The sequence below is a fragment of the Acomys minous genome (assembly GCF_964271855.1).
Source record: "Acomys minous genome assembly, chromosome: 3".
Taxonomy (NCBI): Eukaryota; Metazoa; Chordata; class Mammalia; order Rodentia; family Muridae; genus Acomys; species Acomys minous.
Genome location: NC_140485.1, coordinates 115680686 through 115694627, shown reverse-complemented (window position 1 = coordinate 115694627; position 13942 = coordinate 115680686). Strand labels below are relative to the sequence as shown.

The window sequence follows — 13942 nt, the reverse complement described above, 5'->3', positions numbered from 1 at the left end:
GGGCTACGAACCATCCGACATTCTCACTAGCACGTAACGCTGGGGAATAAAGAACGTATGCTCTGCAAAGTCTAGCTATACTTTTGTTATGTGTAACTGCAGATCTTATGTAAAAACTAAAGAACTACCCTGTATTAATCTGGTATTCTTATCATTAGTCTAAGCAGGGAGACTTCCTACTTACTCTTGTCATCTTGTCACTATTCTGACTGGAAAACCACTTCAAATCTATCCAGGCTGGAGAAAAATCTACCCAAGCAGAAGCTCCACCAGGTTCATAAAGTCTTTTTTCTACAAACCACCACATTCAAGATCCATACCCAACGTGTAGGGTTTTTTTTTTTTTTGCAGGTGTATGTATGTGTGACTTTTCACATAGAAACACATCTTCATGCTCACATAGTCTGAAAGTTTTCTTACATGATACATGAGTTCACAGCGTGCATCTGACGTTCTCTCTGAGATGAGGGTGTGTCTGTGCTTTACCCAACTACACTCAGTTCATTCTGAAAAAGACCAGCTTTTCAAATAATACCTGTTTGCTAATTTTGTTAGTCACATCTATTCATTTAGCTGACTAGAAATGGATAAAATCAGCCTTTAACTTGAAATGAAATTTGTATTGTAAAAGGCTTTTGAGAAATAAAGCAGCAGTGTCCCGGGAGGGGAAAACGCCCTACAGAGAGGTCCCTAGAGGTGATGGGAGGATTTTCACAGCCTTGTACCTTGCAGGCATTTATAAAGGAGTAAGTTACTCCACACTCCCCGGCATTTACAGAATCTCCATCTCTGCATCATTTGGCTCTGATAAGACTCCATCTGCTGGCAGCAGGAGCCTGCAGAGACTGTTCAGACGTCCCGAGAAAATCGTCAGTGTGGGGAAAACGCAGCACTGTCAGCCTCTGCAGGGGAAGCTGGATCGTGTTAGACACTAAGCCACAGACTAAGCAGAAGTTTCCTGTCCTAAAGGAGAAATGTATGCAGAATTCTCAGTGAGTGCTATGCATTTGGCATCTACATAATACTGTCCTCTCTTGAAAACGTAGGTCATCTTCCTGGTAGAAATGCTGTCCCTCATCAAAGCAGGGCTGCTTCTGGGTGAATAGGAAGGGCCTCTCTGAAGGGTGATAGGGCCCCTGGCAACAAATCGCACATGGCGTTAATCCTAGCAAACAGCATCCTTGCTCAGAAGTGAATATTTGTTTTGCAAAAGTTGCTAGGCTTTCTTAATTCATTTGGATTTTATTCTAGCAAACTGTGGTCTAAGAAAACGTTAAGTCACTATTGTGTTAAAGTAAGGTGTCGCAAAGTAAAGGGGTACCTTTAAGAAATAATCTTCATCGTACAGATTTATTGTGCTGTTTCAGATGATAAAAGAGTATCTTTTTGTCATGGTGCTATTTATTGGCTTCCTATGCATCCAGATTCCACTATCTGAGACCAGGGGACCAGAGAAAAATGATTTATCCCTGTAGACTTGGCATCCGTGTGAGTAAAAGGAGGAGAAAGATGGCGAGAAGGAAAGTTGGAGGATGTTGAGTCAGAAGAACTGTCCCAGCTTCTTCAGTGTGAGTCCCATCGAATGCATTGAATGGGTTCCGTGCTCTCAGCCACACATTACAGGTGCCTGGAAGGGACAAACATAGTGGAGAGATGAGCAGACGTGCTATTGCAAAGCCACACCACCAGAGCTCCCTTCACTGATGATAAGCCTCTCCAGAATGTTTTGTTTCATTTTCTGGGTTTGGTTTGGAGATGGGGGTCTTGTCAAGTAACTCAAGGCGGCCTTGAAAGCCTCTGTCCCCTGCCTCTGACTTCTGACTTCGAGGGTGAGGCACCTTGAATGACTGGTGTGCACCTTGGTACCTTATCCCAACAGGGATCAGGGTACTTCATGTCGAATGGAACCGATAGCCTAATAAATAATTTCCTTCAGTCACTTTACTACCCATCTGTTGCTGCTTCTTTTCTGTGAAATGTCTGAATAGAAGATGGTTCCCTTAGAGGCGAGCTCTCAGTCGTGTAAGCGCAGTTATGTCTATAAGTAACTGGAATGTCCCCACGGGGTTATGTTCTGAATATCTGGTCCCCAATCCGTGGCACTATTTTAGAAGACTGTATGTTGGTCACGTTTTAATTGCTGTGGTAAAACACGTGGCTGAGACAACCTATGGGACGATAGAGCTCTTGGGCTTGTGGTTCCTGAGAGAGAAGGCTGTTGGGGGGGGGGTAATGTATTTTGATGCTAATTACTGCTTGCTGTCTCTGTGACCCACCTTTTGATTAATAAAAAGCCATCCCACCTGGGCAGGGAAAAGGAGATAGGTGGGGCTAGGAGAGAGAGAGGAATTCTGGGAAGAAGAAGAAGAAAAAAGACCGACTGCCTCAAGGAGGAAGGAGAGAGACCTGAAGGGAAGAGAGGAAGGCTGCCATGGGTTAAATGGAGGAGAAGCACATGGCCAGCGTGGCTGGAGAATCCTGCCCAGATGAAGAACATTAACAAGTATTTGGGATTATGGATGGGAGGTAGCTTGATAGAAGTTATTGGAAACAGATGGCATGGGATTGAGGCAGGGATTCTATGCCTACCTGCCCCACTATGGGAAGTAGTTGAGAGGATTACTGTCTGCCCTGCCCCAGGCTAACTAAGGCTATTTTAAAATATAACAAGTGTCTGTGTCTTAATTGATCGCTAGCCGGGCATACTGATAATACTAATAATACAGATCATTTTAAAACAATAGAAAGCTATCACCACTAGATTGGGAAAGTGTGGCAGCAGGCAGGAACAGTGACTAGAGCAGCAAGCTGAGAGCTCACACCTCAAACCACACCAGAGAGCAGAGAGAGTGACCATGATGAGTGGCTTTTAAAACTTCAAAGCCCACATCTCCTGACAGTTTCTCCAACAAGGCCACACCACCTAGGACTTCCCAAACAATACCAGCACCAAGCTGGAGCTAAGAATCTGAATGCTGAGACAATGGAGACTGTCTCATTTGAACCACGGCACTGTGGAACCTTTAGGAAACAGGTCACTAAAGGCAGAGCCAGGAGCCTCATGCCAGACTAACCCAGCGCAGCTCTGTGCATTGTGGTCCTCCCTGATGCGAACAGTCTCTTCCATGGACCAAAGTCTTCTGCAACTGTGATCCAGAAGGAGACATTCCTCACTTAGGTCATCAAATATTATAGTCATAGGGACACAAAGTAATTAATACACATCTTTCCAGTATGGAAAGTTTTTAAAAATATATATAAGCTTTATATTTTTAAATATATGTAAGCTTTATATTTTAAAATATATTTAAGCTTTAGGTTTTTATTTGGTTGGTTAACTGGGTGTTTTTTTAATTTATTTATTTTGTTTGTTTACTTCGTTTTTGTTTTGATTTGATTTTGGTTTTTTGGTGTTTTGAGACAGGGTTTCTCTGTGTAGCCTTGGCTGTCTTGAACTCACATTGTAGACCAGGCTGGCCTCAAATTCAGAGATCCACCTGACTCTGCTTCACCAAGTGCTGGGATCACAGGCGAGAGCCACCACACCTGACACTTTATTTAGTTTTAATTTGATTCAGATAGCATCAAATTCATTCACTAGATGAATTCCACTAAATTTCTCTTTGTATTTTCAGAGTTGTGCAGTCATCTCTATAACCAATCACAGCATAGTATAATTTCCTTGTGATCTGAACTATATTTATTTTTAATAAATAATGCTAAATCTTTAAAGGGAGGCTCTTTAAGTGAAACAAAAAAAGTTCAGAGCCAGAAGAGAGCTATCACCTATACAGTCTAGAAAGACAAATTATGTAATTTATAGGCAGGGCATAGCAGATTCCTAACTCTAGGCCCTAAGAGCAGCACCAAAGATAATATCACCAAAGATAATAGCCTTTCACGTGACTCACTGACAGCCTCTTTGTACTAGAGAATCATGTAAGTCTTCTGAGAGTCTTCATATGAAAAACAAAGGTCCTGAGACTGGGCAACCGCCTGACTCACAGGAGGGAAGACCTGAGCGAAGACTCTCGGAACCTGTGTAAACTGCCAGACATGGTGCATGGCTTATAGTACCAGACATGGTGCATGGCTTATAGTATCAGGGATGGTGCTGAGAAGGGAGGCAGAGACAGGCAAGTCCTGGGGTTCACTAGCAAAGCTCAGGCCAAGGAGAAACACTGCCTCAAACCAAAGACAGAAGGTGCCTTAGGAATGGCATGTGAAGGTGAAATTTGACCTTCACACATTCACACAACTGCACCCATTAGTACAACACACACACTCACACCACACACCCTACACATATACACACACCCACACATACATACATACACACCACATACCACACAACACATACCACACACATACACACACTCACACCACAAACCACACGCACACACAACACACACACATACACACACACAACACACACACATACAAACACACATATATATATATACATTCACACCATATACTACATGTACACACCACACACACACACACAAACCTAATAAGCTTAGCATGTGACCAGTGCAGATATAAAGTCACATGTTAAAGTGTTTTGTTGGCACAATGACAAAAAAAAAAATCAGTGTTATTTCAGGTAATAGAACCCAAAGGTCAAAAATATACATTTTAGATTTGCATAGGTCTCTTAAAAGACTTACTTTTCACTTTTAAAAAATGGAAGTGATGATTTTTACACCTCTTATCGGGTAGAGAGGATCCCCGAACAAATCAACACATCTCGCGGAATCAGTGTCTAGCTGATATCATGCATTAAGCAACGCAGTGCCATTAGAGTTCCTTTACCCCATACGCATTTGACACTCTCAGTTTTAACCCTACTGAGTGTCCTCAACTTAATGATCTGCTTTCTCACTTGCTTCTGACAAGGTCCTTCTGTGTAGCCCCAACTAAATTGGTATTCACTACACAGTCCAGTTAGATTTGGAACTCAATGCTTCCACACCCGCCCCCCATTGTTGAGATTTTAAGTGTGTATCACCATGCCTGGCTTATTCATATTTAAGTCTCTAAAGAAATACCTAATTCTGTGACATTTGGAAGTTCATCAAAACACACCTACGTACATTATTTTGTTGGATCTATCCTAAAAAACCTAAGATAATCACATTTGATGGGGATTTTCCCTTCTTCTGTATGACGTGGTTCGCTATGTCAAAGACTTGATGAGTGAGAATAGGAAGATAAGTCTGAGCCCTCAACTTTATATCAGGCGGTTATAACCCCAGCGGCTAACAGCCTTCTTATGTAGATCTCAGGCCTGCTATAGCCAGAGCCACTGAGAAGCACTGCTGTCCACATCAGTGGACATAACTTCTACAGGAGAGCTCAACATGTTAAGGTAAATAGACATTTTTACAGAAAGGAAAAAAGTATCTCCCTCATATTTTATTTCAGCTAATAAGCTAAGTTGCTAGCTAATCAGGCCAGGTCACATATTATCAAAGGTTTACAAAATTCAAGGAAACCCTCTCCATACTAGTAAAAGTAATTAGAGCCGATGTTGTGAAAGAAAGGCTCTCCTGGTCCACCATGCTGCCTGAACCAGCACCTTTGCCTATTGTACACGCAGCACTATCTTCCTTTTAAATTGACTGAACTTTCCCTTCATTCTACTAGCCTAGCGGGTCACTAAACCACGTAGGCCCCAGTTCATCTAGTTGCCTCAGGAAATCCTGACCCAGAGGATGTAAGACTCAACGGATTGGTACCACTGCACCAACACCATGCAGGCAGGAGGCCAGAAGAAACTATTCCGGTGTGAGTTTAAGTGTCTATGATGTTAGACAAGGTGTTTTCATCCTGTGTCTTACTCTTTTCTCCTCCTAAAGAGTTTAAGTTGTGGGCTTTGCGGTCTTGTGGTTGTATGAGGCATGAACTCCTGTCCTGTTCCATCTTTGAATAGTCGATCTGCAGTAGGTGGGGCTCAGACTCTACTACGCCCCAAGGAGGTTTTCTGAAGTCAGTCAGGGTGGTCGTGGCCGGAGCGACAGCACTCAAGGGCACTCAGGGTTCCTCACATACTTTTCCATTATCCTCCGAGTGCTTCCAGCTCTGTTTCCTCCAGGGACACAGAGTTCGGCAGCGCCTCGAGGAAGACCACCCTTTTCGCTTCACCGTGTATAGTTTCCATCTGGCTGCTTCTATTTCCGTATCGCATGCCGTTCCTGAGATAGGTTCTCCCAGGCTTGCCACGGGGTCACCTCTGCCCCCGAAAGGGAACAGACCCTTGTTGGGAAGAGGCACGTAGAAAATCTAACCAATCACTCGCAGTTTCAATTCTTAGGACAGCGCTGAAAGGTTGAATATCTCCTCTTGCTGCTATAAATAGACTCTGGTTGTCTGTCCCTGTAGCTCACTGGGAAAGAATGCAAACAGTCCCAGGAATGAATACTCAGGAAGGCCGCACAGGCTGGTAAGAGCTAATTTACTTCACATGACAACATCATCTCCCTGATATGGAAAAGGCCTTACATTTCTAGCCTGTGAGTTTCTCACCCTTAAGAATGACGTTTCACATGAGAGAAAGCGGCCAGGGGAGGGTGTGTGTGTGTGTGTAAAAACAATGTGCTGAACAATGCCTTTCTTCCTCAGTTGGCCTTTAAAGGAACACTCAGTCTTTTGACCAAATCTGTCCTGCCGCATTCTCTAGGAACAAATACCATTCGTGTAAACTCTATTTCCATGTAAAGGTATTGTTCACATAAATCTGTCTCATGAAAGGGACATCCAGGACCCCGCTCCGGCTAGGATGCTGCCGGAGACACATTGCGGAATCCAAAGAAATCAAGAGACTCTCGGAGTGTGAACTTGTTTTTCTTCTCCCGTGCAAGGGAGTGAAGAAGTGAAAACAGATCTCTGGGATTAAGGAGACACTCATCGCTGAGTTGAAACCAGACAACTCTGTATATAAAAGATGAAGACAGCTACAGCTGGGAAATTTGCAGCTTCCATAAGCTGTCAGAACATACAGAGGGGATTTTCAACTTTGGATTTCAGGACCCAGAAATATTTATCTTTCCTGCTACCAGATAAAAAGGAACTGGAGCAATCAAATGTTAGGGCTCCTGACTGTGGTAACAGAGCACAGTTCCACGGCGTTCTAGTTGCTTTACAGTGTAGATAGCCTGCCTCCCATTAAGACCACCACTTCACAAATCCAACGGCTTGCAACTCTGACCTCAGGCTTTTTTGTGACTACTGTTGGTTTATTCACCTGAGTTCCTGGTGCTGGAGTTGAAAAGTTGGACGCTGTCTGTATTCCTGAATTATCAGTTTTAATGATTCTAAATTCCTTGAAGGGTAAAAGAGCTACGCTCAGAGACGATGATCTAGGGGCAAGGAAAGCGTCTCCGTGGCTACAATGCCTGTGGCAAAAGGGCAAGGGCCTGAGTTCGGATCTCCGCCACCCCTCTAAGAGATCCAGATGTGGGAGCCCTGGCTGCTGGGGGTAGGGCAGATTGGAGCAGATGTGCTGTTCACTGGTCAGCCCGTCGAGTCAGAATAGCAAGCTCCACGTTCAGTGTGGAGGCCCTGTCTCAAAAAGTGAAAAGTGACTGTGAAAGACATCTGACTTCAGTTTCTGTGTTCTATACCCACATGCATAGGCAAGTGTACACACACACACACACACACACACACACACACAGAGAGAGAGAGAGAGAGAGAGAGAGAGAGAGAGAGAGAGAGAGAGAGAGAGAGAGAGAGAGAGAGAATTAGAGAGAGGGAGGGGGTTCGGGAAACAATCTATACAAAAATGCTGTTAGGTGCGGTCTGATTTGGAAGAATATGGTGGAGAGCTTTGAATTCTGTCTGGCCCATATCTGTAATACGAACAGGAGTTCTAACAGTAGCCCACTGACATCTCCCTAAGATCGCGGATGAAAGGTGACTGGGACAGAGTGCAGTTCCGGTGCCATGAAGCGTTCCAAGTGTTCTCACCAGCTTGTTCACTGACTGTGTCCATCACACACCATAGCTACTTGCATACATTTATTTAAGGTCCATAAAGTATCTAGATACTGAATCTTCTAAACAAGTTTCTCTTTGTTTTTCAGGCGGGGCGGGGCGCGGCGGGGCGGGGTGGGGCGGGGCGGGGCGGGGTGGGGTGGGGCATATCAATTCTTAGCTCTACAGGCTTGTAGACCGCAGGCAAATGCAGTTTCAGTGCACTACGTCTCATCCCTTAAGACAGAATTTTGATAAGTACATGAAAGTCAGGGCATTCATGTCGCTGACTCATGTATATACCAAGTCTAAATAAAGAAGTCTGTAAATGTCAAGAGAACTTAAAATTAAATAATACTGAACCATTTTTTTTAAAAGAACAAAAATTGGGCTAGAGAGATGGCTCAGTGGATAAGAGCAGTGTCTGCTCTTCCAGAGGTCCTGAGTTCAATTCCCAGCAGCCACATGATGGCTCACAACCACCTATACTGGAGTCTGATGCCCTCTTCTGGAACGTAGGCACACATGCAGATCAGAGCACTCCTACATAAAACAAATAAATACAATATTTTAAAAAAGAACAAAGATACCTCAACTTGCAGAGTGATTTTGGAAAGACAGAGCCCTAGAGTTGGAGCTTGAAGTGGCCCAGTACCACACCTGGGACTGAGTCTACCTTTTGTCATGCTATGGAAAAACACAGATATATAGGTTTTCTTGCCAAAGGTAGGTAGGAATCATTTAAAATCTAAACAGTGACTCTTCCAAAATTCTAAATCAGAGAACTAAACAGCCACAAGATGGTTCTTTCCTGAGAGACAGCAGGCATGGTATAGAACCAGGGCACATGGGGTCTCAATACGACACCGACATTTCCAGTCAGTCCTAAACAGTACTGCAGCCCCACAGATGGGCCTCAGTGCTAATACCCTTGTCACTGAGTTAGAAAGGAGCTGTGAAATTATACTTTCCTCCACAGATACAGACTTTTCAGCTCATATAACCACAAACAGGGGCACACGCCAACAAAAAGCAGTCAAGAATTAGAAAATTGTCTTATAATTAGAGTAATTCCGGCAGCTCAACTTACTCCATGCTTGAAAGTGATGAGCTTTGATCTTAGCTTCAGTTGAAAACCACCTCCCAGGTACTATTTCCTTTTCTTCTGTAATTTAAGCCTTTAAAATAAAAACCCATGTCAGCAATTTCACATCCTCCCTTTGCACCTGGCAAATTGCTGCTTCAGACTCTCAACTCACCCCGAGCTCTTGGCTTATTCGGCTCTCAGTCTTCGGTGACCATTACAGGAAATGGTCTCCGTGATGAAGATTGTCTCCAGAACAGCCTTCGCTTATATATTTCATGTGGCTTAAGTTGACTCAAGATATCTAACTGAGAAAGTCACAAGCTAAAGACCCATCTTCCCGTTGTACAAAAGATGCTTTCAAAAGAAACACCAATGTTAAGGGCAGAACGTGAGAAACGGTTCCTAACGGGAGGGGAAGGTGGCGTCCAGACAAGTCTGGATGTCATTTGATAAAGACGTAGTTTAAAATGCTAACAGGTCATAAAAGAATCTTGATGGAAGTTAGGCTTTGAAATCATGAAGCAGGAGAAAAAATGATGTGTGAAGTATCAATAAGGGAGCCAGTAATACATAAAGTTATGCACCTCTACTTGGCTTATCCTTGAGTCATACTGCTGTATGCCTTCTCGTTCCCTTAGTGTTTTATTTGGTACTTCCGGGTGATGCTGAAGCATTGGCGAGATCCTTTTCCTGTGGGAGCTAATACGTAGGGAGAAATTCATGGGGACAGAGAAGTAAACTAAATAAGGCTGTAACAGTGGCCTAGCTACCGCCACCCAAAAACCTGAGACAAAGAGCAGGCAGGCCCCTTAAGAGTCCTCAGGGGACAGTCTGGGATGGAGGGAAGGCGAGGGAAGTCTAAGGGGGAGGGGCCTCACTGTGAAGCCCTGAGGAGGATGAGGGAGGGGTCTGATGAAGAGGGCTGGAATGAGGAAAGACCGGTGTGGGGAGACGATACTGTGTGTCTGGAGAAAGGCTGAAAGTTAAGTACAAGGGTAGATTGGAGTTACACAAAGCCCAAACAGGCCGATGGGTAATGAGTGCACGTGCCACATAATGAAGCCCACCACGCTTTCTTCGGGCGAATTAAAGCACTAGTAAGGAAAGCAGTTTGAAAATGCTTGCGGGATCCTTAAAAGCCCTACTCCAATTTGAGCCTTAACTCTAAAAACTTGTTAATAAATGGTACAGGTTTTACCTAATTCTCTGTTTTAGCCCAATAGCATAAGTGCCGCTGCTGATATTGTACTGATGTGATACTGTCTAGTGTCCCATAGGAACCGATTGGATGATTATTTTGTAAATGTTTCACTTTGCACTGCTTTCCTTTGCTTGCCCATGTTTTCCCAGGTCTCCTGAATCCCAAACACTCTACTGGGCGCTCAGGACACCAATAGAGAAGAAATGGCCTATGACTTTCTGTGTCCAGTGAGAGGCAAACACATGAACAGATTGTAGACTCTGTCTCTGGCAGAAGTGTGAGCAGAGCTCTTTTAGTAAGGAAGATGGTGTTGTTGTTGTTGTTGTTTTTTCCAGCAACTTATCATCAGAGGTCAAGGTGATACAGGATGCATTGGTATTCCGGGATATGGCAAGAGCCACATATTCACAAAAGCATCTCCATGATCTGTTTATCCAGATTCCAGGATGTGTGGCTGCCTAGATGGTCTGGCCTGTTAGAGTCTTGGAAAAACATGTTAATAAAGAGAATATAAGCTTTTCTAGAATTCCTAGCACTGCAAAACATCTACTGCAACCACTAATGAATTGCTGGGAGCCTATCTCCGCCCCTCCCCATCTCTTTTTTCTCTCCCTCTCTCTTCCTCTTCACCCCTTCAGTCTCCCCATTCATTAGATGAAGTAATTTAAGAAGATGAAGAGCTACTCCAGAGGCCTCCCATCTTCTTTCCACCTTGCAGGACGCCATCAAATGATGACATTTTAGTGAGCCCACATCCTTCCGTGAGAAATACAATGAAGGGCCTGGAAGAGATGATTGCTCAGACAACTGAGTATGACTAAAATTCATTCTCACTGACTTAAAGTGGAACCACCACCAACTACACTAGAAAAGGGGCTATCTAACTGTCTTCTGTTTACAGAAAAGGGCAAAGTTAGGAAGCAAAGTCAAGACCATGGAAGCTGAATGAAAAGGAAGACAAACAGTGCCAGGAACGGAAGAGCTCTCCATGCACGGGAAGGGGCTGTTTAGTAAGCTGTGCACTGTGGACAGACAGAGTCTCTCAGGTCAGTCAATCATGTCTTAAAAAGCATCCTCATTGCTCACGATTGCAAGTATTTTATTTGTCCTTTTACCAAAGCAGAGCTGTCCCCATCAAGATTCTTTCCAGATGATTAACGGCACAAAATGGTTGGAAAAGTATGGAACCTTAGCACGTAAGGTCTCACCAGGAGTGAAATGATACGGTGCCTTTTACGTGGTGCTTGAAAGAGACAGTACAATAAGAACTCCTTACACCTAGAAATTTCTAAGTTCCTAGCTGTTCATATCATTTTATATAGGACTGAAAACCTCATAACAAGTCACTGACTTGGCCGACCTGAGGCCAAACTTGCCATGGTCTGGTAAAAAGGAGAAATGTAACAGGGTAATTACTCACTGATGTTGCACACTGCAGTCTGTTGAAAAGTATTTTTACAATGTTGCAAGAGCCATAGATTATTACATCATCAGCATAGAACCCTGGGAATCAGTGTAGATGAGTTCGCAATCAGAACATTTCTGGGGCATAGCCAGAGGGAGTGTAAGAGCCAACATTAACCTGTAAGTTCCTCTTGCCCAAAGGCCTTGGTAACTTTGTGGAATCCTCTGAGCTGTAGTTCTTGGAAAATAACAAGACATGTTTTCACTCTCCGAAAAAAAGTTTGTTTGAACCACCTACACTGGATGCGCTTGATCACATGTAGGTGGGAGGTACAAAGACAGGAAATACGTCAGGACGTTTGCTTGCTCCTGATTAGACCTAGTGGGAAATGCAATGAATTGTGGGGTTTGCCTTTTTATGCCCCCAACAACATGTGACTCAGAGCTACTCCCTGAGAACCGAGGGGTGGATCTGACCAGAGTCTCCCCCCACCCCACCCCGACCCTCACTGCCACTGAATTAAAGCTTGCTTCAAATTTGGCTCAAAAATCATTGAAGCAGTCTTACAAATTTCAGGATTAATATTAGTGTTTTAAATATTTACATCACAATGCTTGAATGGCAGACACAATGGTACAGAACAGGAGCCATAGCATCTTTGTGTCTCTTTTGGGCGTGCTTTGATTTCCAATATAAACTAGATCAGTATAGAGAGTTGCTATAAAAATCCTCTAGTATGAGGAACAGGGGTTGTCTCTAACACGGACTCTGTTGCCTGCTTTTTGATCACTTCCCCCTGGTGGGGCTACCCTGCCAGGCCACAGGAGAAGAGGATGTGCTCAGTCCTGATGCATCTGGGTTGGGTAGGGGGAGCCCCTTCTCTCAAGAATAGGGGATGAGAGAGGGGGAAGAGGAAGAGAAGGTGGGATTGGGAGGAGAGGAGAGAGGGAGCTAGGACTGGGATGTAAAGTGAATGAATGAATGAATGAATGAATGAATGAATCTAACAAGACAGAAGCTTCACAGAGTTTCATGTTGCTCGGCCTGCTCTATCAACCACTGGCAGGATGACCAGTTCCCAGAAATTGAGACTGACATTGATTGTCTTAATTTGACAAGAACAAGGACACAGGCAGAATCCCATTTGTGTGGCCACTAAAATAGTCTCATGGCTATTTAACATACAGTCGGGAAGATAGAGAAGATGTGCATCGATAATAAAAAGAATCACCATGTCCATTTACAAAACCTCACTTTTAAATTTCGTCCTCAGGGTATAAAACGGCTTCTTCAGCATGAAGCCATTGTTTTGATCTTTAATTGCTGTCCAGGGCTCTCTTGTTAAGCACACTGTGCATTTGTGTAAGCATCATTTTACAGAATGCAGTTTTTAAAATGCTTATTTCTCATATAATACCTTAAATGATCACTCAGAAACATGATAATATGGGGAGACATGAGGAATACTCAAAAGAGTTAGATCCAGTGTAAATCAGTGTAAATGTAACATTCTGATACCAAATAGGAGATGGGGGAGGGGGATAACTAGGTAAGAATAGCATAATAGGAGAAAAACGTGACATCACGCTCCAGATAGAAAAATGATGTTTACAAGCCCCAGAGTTTGCTGGTCCTTCCAATCTATCCTTCTCATGCCTCCAGTGAGAAACTCTGAGTGACTGCTACATTTGCTAGCCGTTGCCCAACTCCTGGTGGAATTGTGCTGGGCATGCAATATCTTTCTTTAGGCACATAAACACTCCTGAACACTTATCATCAGTCATTCCAAAATACAAAAATGGACTAGTTTAATTACAGAGAACTTAATTTGTGCACCTTGGCAGTGGCACGAGGCTAAAAAAAAAAAAAAAAAAAAAAAAAAAAAGAAGCTCTCCATGGAAACCAAATACAACAAGGAAATTCTAATTCAGTCACCTGTGGTAAACGAATCTAAGCCACAGTGTCTTAAAGTGGGCATTTATTTTCCACCACTTGATAGGAATAAGGTGTTGCACAACAGCGGCATTCTAAAGATATTTCCCCTTCAAATTAAGTACACTGAATTATTTTAAATCTACATTTTATTTTTATAAGTAAAATTAATTTATCAGAAAATTACATGGCCTTCTGGACAAACTCTGTGTTGAGATGAACACAGAGTTTCAACCCTTTGTCAACAATTTGAAGCCCTATCATTCTATCATTGAAGGAAAATAATAGTAAGGAAATGAGTTTGTTTACGTGGTGATAAGATGAAGAGAAATGGGAATGT

General features: G+C 43.3%; 1 long non-coding RNA gene across 1 annotated transcript; it reads right to left on the bottom strand.

Moving 5' to 3' along the window:
- Positions 1–1492: 1492 nt before the first annotated feature.
- On the bottom strand, positions 1493–10740 carry LOC311593701. Its single transcript, XR_014777806.1, has 5 exons — positions 10263–10740; positions 9649–9763; positions 9237–9369; positions 9068–9155; positions 1493–1627 (listed from the first exon to the last, which is right to left on the bottom strand). It is a non-coding gene; the product is annotated as an uncharacterized lncRNA (long non-coding RNA).
- Between the last annotated feature and the right edge of the window lie 3202 nt (positions 10741–13942).